This window comes from Stylophora pistillata, chromosome 1 (genome assembly GCF_964205215.1).
Source record: "Stylophora pistillata chromosome 1, jaStyPist1.2, whole genome shotgun sequence".
Lineage (NCBI taxonomy): Eukaryota > Metazoa > Cnidaria > Anthozoa > Scleractinia > Pocilloporidae > Stylophora > Stylophora pistillata.
Window position 1 is genome coordinate 20806797 of NC_142519.1, and position 10596 is coordinate 20817392.

At 38.8% G+C, this 10596-nt stretch overlaps 1 long non-coding RNA gene across 3 annotated transcripts in view; it reads right to left on the bottom strand.

Moving 5' to 3' along the window:
• Nucleotides 1-7172, bottom strand: part of LOC111329152 (uncharacterized) — a 14897-nt gene extending 7725 nt beyond the window's left edge. For 2 of the 3 annotated variants that reach the window (XR_015994748.1, XR_002694681.2), the window contains exons 1-3: nt 6940-7172; nt 5491-5640; nt 1132-1237 (exon numbers count right to left, since the gene is read on the bottom strand). This is a non-coding gene — a long non-coding RNA (uncharacterized LOC111329152). The other variant, XR_015994746.1, reaches the window with a different exon arrangement.
• Between the last annotated feature and the right edge of the window lie 3424 nt (nt 7173-10596).

Here is a 10596-nt window from a genome sequence, read left to right on the forward strand (position 1 = left end):
AGTGAATATTTTCCATTGAAAAAAAATTTAAAAAAATTGTTTCTTACGTTACAAAAACATTTGTAAACAGATCCTGTCACTGATTTTCACCATAGGTAACTTTTAAAGCCCTGAAATGGTATCGCAATAAGACGAATCTAACAATGGTCGTCATTGGTTGAACAGGTACTAATCCAAAAGTTTTTCCCCCTTGAAGGTACAAAGAGCACCCCTGCCATTTCCATCCTTATAGTAATGATCAAAACAGGGAAAAGATTGAAAACATTTAACATGACCATTTTAGGTGAGCTGGTGAAACTCTGGTTTCTTTACTACTTGAAATCTAATTATAAAAAATTCCTTAAGGTATTCCTTAGGAAAAAAGTTACTGAATAAATTTTGTTAAACTTTCCTTAAATTTTTCCCTACTAATGTCTCTTCCAAAAAAATACAATAAGAGGTTAGGTCGCCGTGCTAGTTGAAGAGATATGATCAGCCAGTCTCACCCCCTTTATGTCTGTACTGGCACTAATCACACGCATCACTTCATTGATTCACGGTTTTTAGTATAACACTAATGTAACACTTGAAAAAAACTTGATAGGTGGAAGAAATTATCACAAATTTTCTTGCAAAAGCAATCATTTGAGTGAAATCTTAAAGTGTCTTAATAATTATTGTTTTCAAATGCCCTGACCTTCTACACATTGACCTATAGACATTTGAATCTGAGCCATTTGCTCATGAAAGTAACTTATTATTCACCTCAAAAACCTCTTTATTTAAATATATACAAGTAACCCTTGAAAGACTTGATGCTTCTGGTTCAAATTTTCCATCCCAGCCAGGCAAGGTTCAAATCCCCCCCTCCCCAGGCACAGACAACAGTCAAATGCCAGTGGCTTGCCTGGGGGGGGGGGGGGGGCTGGGGAGAACTTTGAAGCTTTAACTTTATCTGCTCATAATCCCACCCCAGAAGTTGCAACCTACATTGTAACTAGAAGCGAGAGTGCTAGAATAAAGCTCACATTCATCTACTATGGGCCACATTAATTTTGCTTTGTTTTAGGTATGGGATTGAATGAAGATCAAGATTACATTACATACAATACATTTACATACTTAATGAGAAAGTAAAGTGCTACTGAATACCTGTTTGACGTGACTTGCACTTGGAAGAAATACACAATCTTGTTGTGTGAAGGGGAAGTCTTAATGTGACTTGAGGCATGGCTTCCATTGTTTGTCTTAGAAGGAGCTAAACACAGAAATGATGAAATAAACAATTTTTAATAGAAGAGAAAAATCGAGTTTCCCATCTGGAAAAACAGAAATGGTTTGAAAAAAGATTGAGTGATAGTACTTTCTCTTGTGCAATTTTGAGACTTGTACAGGTGAAGGTAGTGTGATAATATGAACAACTAGTGCTATAATTAGGCCCTGACCCTATGTATCAGTAAGAGAATTTGTCAATTAAGTTGTATCTTGATCAATTAGGACAAGTCATGGATCATGATCAATGATCAAGAATGGCAAAACAAAAGCTTGACTTATCCAGATAACCAATATTAAATGCTTAATACTGCTGGAGTCAGCCCTTGAAACAAAAACAAGAAAAGATAGAAAATGGAGACATTTGCCAAATTTAGACAAGTTACGTGTACTTTTACATCATCCCCAGTGAAAAAAGTATTCAGGTCTATGAAGGTTCATCTGAGACAAGAGCTATTATCGGTAATAGTAATACTTTAAGGCAGATTGTCACACTTTTCTTTTAATTGACTGAAGAAAGATATATTTTCTGGTTCATGATGGCCCTTTTCAGTTTCCCAAACCACCACAAAGGTGGAAAATCAAGTTGAGCCCATCAGACAGAAATAATCAAATGAAAAGGTAATAAATTAATATAAAATGTACAGTATTTGATCAATTCAATTTTTGGACCTTTACAGTGGGTATTTAATAGAGTGGGCTCTTGGTTGAGGACAGTTGCCTTTTCAATTTCCATTATTTCTAGCGACAAAAAAAATAAATAAGAACTTAACATAAAGATGTACCATATATACAAAATGATATACCTCTGTATTTGTACAAAAAATGTTTGTATTAATACATAATTATCAAGAAATGGTCTATTGTTCCAGCTCAACATCTCACATTAAGTATTACACAAGAGTCCTTTTGTTGTTGGTAGCACTGAGGGACTTTGGCCAAAGCTATGCAAAAAAGTTTGTGACAAATTGGAAAAAATTTGTGGCATGACAATTCAGCCACATTGGGGAGTGGGTAGTGTATATTTGCACTCGACAGGTAAATTGTCACTGGAGTACCCCAGAGGGAAAATTAACTACTGATTTAGCTGCTTTGGGGGAGTGGGTAGTGTAAATTTGTCTTGTCAAGTCAATTTTCGATGGTCTTCCCCAGGGAAAAATAGGCAGTTAAGACTGCATATGGATACTGCTGCAGTATTCCACATATGAGTCAGACTTGTTCCACAGGAGAAAGATGATTATAGTGACTAATTAACACTCAACCACCAATAATTAAATGGTACCAAATAATCATTTTAACAATAATGATAGTGATAATAATAATAATAATGATGACAATAATAATAATAATAATAATACTTTATTTACCCACGTGTCACCTAAGAGCTAATAGCTCGTTTAAAACATGAACGTGAAACTAATTACAAATAATGAGCTAATAAGAACTAATATCAAAAGATAAAAATATTGAAAAGCTATATATTATCTAATTTGTATGTACTATCTAATTTAACCCATTGACGTCCAGTGCGCCCGTATGCGCCCATGGGGACCCACACCCTTTCTACGCCTTGTGACGTCATCACTTTTAACCCTGGAGCACGAATTTGAGCACCTACTTGAACAGGTTGAAAATATCTTACAGACGATACCAGAATGAGCGCAATTGAGTGAAGGAGATTGGAGAAATAGCCAAAAAACCGTGTCACTTTGAACTGAAAATCTGCACGAAAATTGTGTTTCACTACCCACCTACCTTTCCGAGTATGTGCTTTGAAAATAATGAGTAGTTTCTGAAAAATCTCTACACCAAAATGAAGCCTACTCAATTTCCAGCAAGTGAGGAGAAACTTCAGGCAAGGAGAGGGGAAAAAAAGGGCAGGAGAAAGAGAGAAAAGTAGAAGTCGCAAGTGGGGCATGACTTTTCGACCCAAAAACTATGTCGAAATTTTGCTCTCTGCGAGTGCCCAAGATTTTCAGGCCGCCATTTTGCATTTGGATCGAAAGGCCGTCGAGTGCACGAGCTGTCCAGGGGTTTTTGGTAAGTTTGAGCTTTTAAAACCACAACAGTGACCCGAAATCTGCTCGACTAGCTTCAAAACACAGTTTAATGGGTTAATTTAATAAGCGAAAGTTGTTAAAAATCGAGTTAAAGCCTCACCATAAACGAATGCAACGCGCGCCTAAAGGCAGTCAAGTCCGGACATTCCCTAACTCTAGTAGGCAAACCATTCCAAAGCTTAGTAGTTAAATATGACCATGATTTGTGCATGTATTCTAAGTTGAACGATGGCAGCTTAAGGTGTGTGCCAGACCCCCTTAGGTTGTAATTTACATTAAAAATGTTAAAAAGCTTCCTAAGATATTCCGGTCCCTGTCCTGTTAAACATTTATACAAAATAACTAATGACTAGAATTGCCTCTGTGTCTCTAAGTTTTGTAATTTAGCTGAATTATGACGAAAACACTGAGCTTGAATACCCTAGGATAGTCCTTAGGATGCAGCAATCAGTGTCCTATAACTTGTTTTTGAGTCCATTACTTATTCCTAGCAGGAGTGGGCTACAATACACTAAGTGGGGTAGTACATATGCTTTGTAAAGGCGAATCATAACATCTTGTGGTATAAACTTACGCAGCTTACGCATGGCAGCTGCCTTAGCACATGCCTTCTTAAGTTGTACTTGTATATACTAGGGCTTAAATGTTATTCTTTCATCTAAAATGACACCAAGAATCTTCAGACTGTCAGTCAGCTCTACATTATCATCTTGTACATTAATATTATATCTATAATTTACTGATGATAATGATAACAATAGAAATAGTAATGATAACTGTTAGGGTTAGCTCAAGAACCTCACTGTTCCTTGATCAGTCTTTTCCCTAGGCCCCAATAATAATTAAACTAGGCTTCTTTTAGTTTTAATTTTTCCAGTTGATTATAAATGTTTTTCCTATTTCATTGCAATTCCATTTTGTAAGACTTTTGTTTCATACAACAAGGCATTCTGTGTTGCAAGATATTATTCCACCATTCCACAATACCACCATTCCATAGGGTCACTGCTAAACTCGAGGTATTGTATTTCTGACCTTGCTTCACAAATTTTGTGGCCTTATTGATATTTGAGTATAATTGTCGCTGATTAAAATGGTAAAATGCGCTCCTTATCAGTAAATGAAATTTTTATCAAGTTTTCCACAATGTGCAGATCAAACCTATTTAGATACTTCTGAAAGGAAAAGTCTTTTTCAAATCAATTATGCGCCAGAGACGCCACTGTGAAATTATGTTTTGAGATAGTTCATCATCTTTCGTGACGCCACTGTGATATTAAATGGTTGTAAGCTACCGCCTTCTAAGCTTTAATATTGTTCACCTTTATGCAACTGTCGCCCTTACCCGTCCCCTGCAACCTCCATTATTTGCAACCAAACAAATCCTACCAGTATCACCCTACCCAGGGAGAATTTGTCTTTTCTTCAGTCTTTCCAAGTGTTTAAATTTCCCACTTGTATGCTCATCAGACGCTTTGACAAAATCCCTCATGTGTGCTGAAGCTGTTGTTCAAAAATGGCCATATAGGGTTATTTTTCACTTGTATATTAAGCTTATTGTTATCAATGTTGAGCCACTTTTCTTGACACAGTTATGCATGAGGACGGAGTCCTTTTCTTTACAACTTATGCTGTACCATGACCTGCAGTGGTATTTAGCAATGGATTCACTGAAAGTGATATAATATTTATCAAAAGCATCCTAAATGCCAGAAGCCAGGCAGTGAAAAAGTGTCGCTAGTGTAACTAGTGATGTACCATAGACAATCAATTCATCAGACCATCTCATGGCACCAGTGTCAACTACATGTAACATTTTATAGCACAGAAAAATCTTGTTTTCCAATTCAGTCTAATACATTGCTTTCAGATGGTGCTCAATAGGATGACGGCCTACTCACTTTAAAGTGACACATTTCAAAAAGTTCAAGTCAAATTTGAACATGCCTGTTCACCTTCAAGGATGGTATAGAGAACTGTGTTTTTTATTTTTTCACTTGGATTTCTGGCCCAGGTGTAATAAATTTGGGTGAAAAAAAACTCGGTTTGTAACTTAATTATTATAGGTTAATAATAAGCATGATGTACATTTACATGTACCTCTTCGTCAGTTTTTTTTAGCTATTTATATCAGAGTGAAGCATGAATAAAGCTGAGGGTCTTTACATAGGCTTCATACCTGATCAAAACAGACAACAGAGGATTGTCCAAAGGCCTTGTATCCTGGCAGACAATGCACAAAGGTAACACATATATGGTATACCAAAGCTTGGCTGTACACCACAAAGAAGGCAATGTTCATGGCATATCTTTACCACCAATCTACTGACTGAATTGAATACAATAAAAGAGTATATATCACAATACAGACTCTGTTGTGTCATTGTTGTTCATGAACTAAGTTAATTGCCAACTTATTTAAAGTCACAGCATTCATAAATATTAGTTAACATAAACAACACAGCATTCATTCAAGAGTGGCATTCATTCTAGGGCAGAGTTTGTTTGGAAATCATATTCCTATAATCACTGATAACATATATAATTAATTGATTATAATTATAATTAATGTGAGACAGGAACTTTCTTTACATTTTTTTACACAAATTTCCAAGGATGGTGTGGACTACTGGGTTGTGCCATACTTGATTCTACTCCTTCAAAAAATCCATAATAATTTTTATCATTATTATACTCTTTTGAAAATAATTATTTCCTTGGGTTTTAGCGAATTGTAAAAAACTTATTCCCTAGCCTAATAAGGTATTGGTCCATAATGACAAAAGCTGTAGCCCCTCAGTCTTGAATATTCTAGACCTTGGGCACAGTTTTTGTGATTATGGTTTCACCTACACTGGTGGATGACATGTACACCTGTATAAAATTGCAAGAATTGTTTGTCAAATGTCTAAGGTACTCAAAATGATCAATTAACCACTGGGAATTAGGCCAGGCTCTGTTATACAAGAACTTTATGACTTCTTATTCCCTCTGCCCGGCAGGGGGATCAATACAATGAGCCCCTACCCCTATGAAATTTCCAAACTAGGAAACCTTTCCATCTCTGACTAACCCTTAACTCCCATGAGTGACCAAGACAGAATTTCTCCTTACAACATCAATACAATACCAACGAAGTTGTAAATTGGCCACCGTAACGAATGATAAAGCTGATGTTTCGAGCGTTAGCCCTTTGTCAGAGTGAATGACGAAGGGCTAACGCTCGAAACGTCACCTTTTTTATTTGTTATGGTGGCCAATTTACAATTTCAACTTAGTTGATGTGACCAATTATCTTGTTACCCCCACCGACACAGCACCACAGTTTCTTTAGAAACTTTCAGCCTTTACTGTAAGATTACTGAATGATGTGAAAGTACTGTAGCCAAGTAAGATCATTGTACCAGCTTATAACATATACTTGATCAATGAATAAAGACAGAATATAGAAAGCAATTGAAGAGTGTCTCCACCAAATGAATACACAACAGAAATAAAACAAAGAAATGTACTGTACCGCATGCTGGTGAGACGTGCACGAACACCTTAGTTTCTACATATAACGTAGCACTGATAATTTCAAGCCTCGTATCATGCCGAAATGAGGCCTAAAAGAGCTTGTCCTTACCACTTCATATGTCTGGGCCAAAAAGATTCGCAAAAGTTGATTGCACGACATTACGTACAAAGTTTTTTCATCCACTTTGACGTCATTTTCCCCTCTAAATATCATCAAACAAGAGCTCCAATGTACTGATAGACAAGTGATATTTAAGCTGCTGTTTTAGCTTCTACTATGGGAACAGAATCCATCATTCTCAAAACTCTTTGCAGCAAACGCCACCATTTTGCGCCGCTATTCTCTAATGATGTCCTCATAACTACTTCCCAGTGTTTTTCGTCCAACAAAGCAACTGTGTCACGCAACACGCAAAATTGTGCAGAGCTCATCTGGGCTGGCATTTGACAATGACGTGTAATGACAGTGTGCGCTGCGTAATGACGGCAACCCAAGGCCATTTGAGTCTCACCTGTACCCAGTGTGTGTGGAATTTGAATCAGAAGTGCGGTGTTTCTCATGAAAAACACGTGTTTTATCATACATACAATGTGGAAGTATGTAGGGGTAAAATACTCATTTTCGCATGCGAATGGCCTGGAAGAAAAGGTCTAAACAGTGTAAGTTTTAGAGCTTGGTCAATGAGTAGACATTCACGGTCGCTGATGATGCCTTCTACAAAAAAGTGACTATCTAAATTATATTCCGGCCCTTGGATGGGACATTTGAACACAAATAATGGCTCCGGGGGCTGGAATTTGAACAAACCAATCGACCAATCGTCAAAAGTTCAAATGTCCGAGGGTGGGGGGGGGGGGGGAAGGGGAGTTATTGAAGCTTCAAATCTATTGACGCATAATGCCGTAGAGTAATGTATAATACCGATGAATACTATGAAAACGGTATGTAATGACCGTAAATGAGGTGCAGTGACAGTGAAGGATGTAAAATGAAAGGAATTGAGGTGTAATGACGTTGAATGATGTTTAATGAAGGTGAATGATGTTTATTGAACGTGAATGATGTGCAATGACGGCAAATGATGTGCAGTGACGGTGAATGATATGTAATGACGGTCAGTGGTGTGCAGTGATGTTCAATGATGTGCAGTGACGGCGAAAGATGTGCAATGACGGTGAGTGATGTGCAGTGGCGGTGAATAATGGGCAGTGACGGTGAATGATGTGCAATGACGGTGAATGATGTGCAGTGGCGGCGAATGATGTACAGTGATGGTCAATGATGTGCAGTGACGGTGAATGATGTGCAATGACGGTGAGTGATGTGCAGTGGCGGTGAATAATGTGCAGTGACGGTGAATGATGTGCAATGACGGTAAATGATGTATAATGACGGTGAATGATGTGCAATGACGCTGAATGATGTGCAGTGGCGGCGAAGATGTGTAGGGACGGTGAATGATGTGCAGTGGCGGTGAATGATGCGTAGTGACGGTGAATAATGTGCAGTGACGGTGAATGATGTGCAGTGACGGCGAATGATATGCAATGGTGGTGAATGATGTGCAGTGGCGGTGAATAACGTGCAATGACGGTGAATGAAGTGCAAAGGCGGGGAATGATGTGCAATGACGGTGAGTGATGTGAAGTGGCGGTGAATAATGTGCAGTGACGGTGAATGCAATTACGGTGAATGATGTGCAATGATGGCGAGTGATTTGCAGTGGCGGTGAATAATGTGCAGGGAAGGTGAGTGATGTGCAATGACGGTGAATGATATGTGAAATGACGGTAAGTGATGTGCAGTGGCGGCGAGTGATGCACAATGACGGTGAGTGATGTGCAATGACGGCAAATGGTGTACAATGACGGTGAATGATGTGTAGTGACAGTGTTTGATATGTAATGAAGATAAATGATGTGTCTGGTGTCTGACAGGGGAGTCTCACGTCCACATTTTTTTCTCAATCTTGTTGTGGACTGATCAGTTCAGGGGTATTAGGTAGACACCCTTCTCCTACCTGGAAGATCTGAATTAGCTTGGATTACGCTTAGAAATCCAGAGCCGTCTAAACAAGGCTAGAAACTTTCTCAACATGACTCCTCCGCTTACCGTACTCGTACTAAGCTGAAACTCTATCACAGCTGCGTCCTGACAACTCTCCTGTATGGTTTAGAAAGTTGGCGCTTGTCGGAAAAGTATTTATCAAAACTCTCCGCATTTCACACCAGGAGCCTTCGGCGCATCTTATGCTTCATATGCCCTTTCCGGCCCAATGTCAGCTCAAACAAAAGATCTCTTTGAACGGTGTGGAACTGAACCAATGGCTACTATCCTGATTAGGAGACGCTGGAGGCGGATTGGACATGTCACCCAGCAAGAAGCCTTTATCGCAAAAACCGCTCTAAACTGGTCACCTAATGGGAAACGCTACAAGGGCCGCCTCATGAACACCTGGTGGCGGACAGTAGAGAAGGAACTTAAGGAGACGTAGAAGACCTGGGAAGGCATCAAGCTCATGGCAAAGCACCGGCAGATGTGGAGGGAGCACGTTGCTGCCGTAATGTGTAATGTTGCTAAATGTGTGTAACGGCATCGAATGATGAATGGCGATGAATGTGCAATGGCAGTGAATGATGTGAAATGACGCTGAATGATATGCAATGACGCTGAATGATGTTTAATGACGGTGACTGATGCGCTATTGACGAAGAGTCAAGTGTATTTTTATTCAGACCTCTGATAACCACGGATATGTCCAATGACGGCAAACGATGTCTAATGACGGTGAGTGATAAGCAGTGACGACGAAAATATACATCTGTATCTCAAAAGTGTCTCTGAATCTCGTATAGCAAATTAAGTTCTGTGTCAAAGAGTAAATAGCCAAACCGTGTTAGAGGTTAATCAAAGAGTCGCCACAATAAACAATGCTCCAAATGATATTTTATATCAGTAGAAGATACCGTGCCTCAAACCAGCCGCCCCCCCCCCACCACCACGCCCTTCCTTAACCCTGCTATTTCGAATGAGAAATCTATGATTTGAATGTGCGAAGTTTTAGTATAGACAACATCATTGTCATTCTGTCGCTCATGTATTTTTCCAGTGACTGACTCCTTCAAAGGAAGGCAAATATTATCCAATGTTCTCTCAAAAGAGAGCCCTCGAACAGTGAGCTCGTCGATCATCACTGATCGTCACTTAACAGTTCCGCTGACTGGAACTGAGTTCACAAATGTACAGTTTTATCAAACTGATTTTTCCTCTCTCTCAGACATCACTTCACAACACAGACTGTTCCATGATGTTCACTGAGTTGATAATGTGATTTGGCAAGCGTAAAGAATTTCTTCAACTCAGTCGATAAAACCGCACCAAATTATGTTGTTATACCCCCACCGAAGTAGCACCACAGTTTCTTTAGGAACTCATCCCATTTATTCGATATTTACTCGAGTGCCCTTCTGCAGAACAGAATAGTTTCTTTTTACGTTAGAATTGCGTTGGTGACAGTAAATACAATTGTAGGATTCACATGAACAGCATGATAGCCAACGGATACTCGGAATGATACGGAGTAAGTATTCAATTGTAATGGTCTGCACATATGATGGTTAACTATGTACCCAACTCAAACGGAAATCAAACGTCACTGATATCTCACAACATCGATCGCATAATGTTAGAAATTATAAAGAGTAAAAGAAGGCTTGGCTTAGCGTATACATCATTAATCAATTGCAACCCGTGAAAAACGAAACA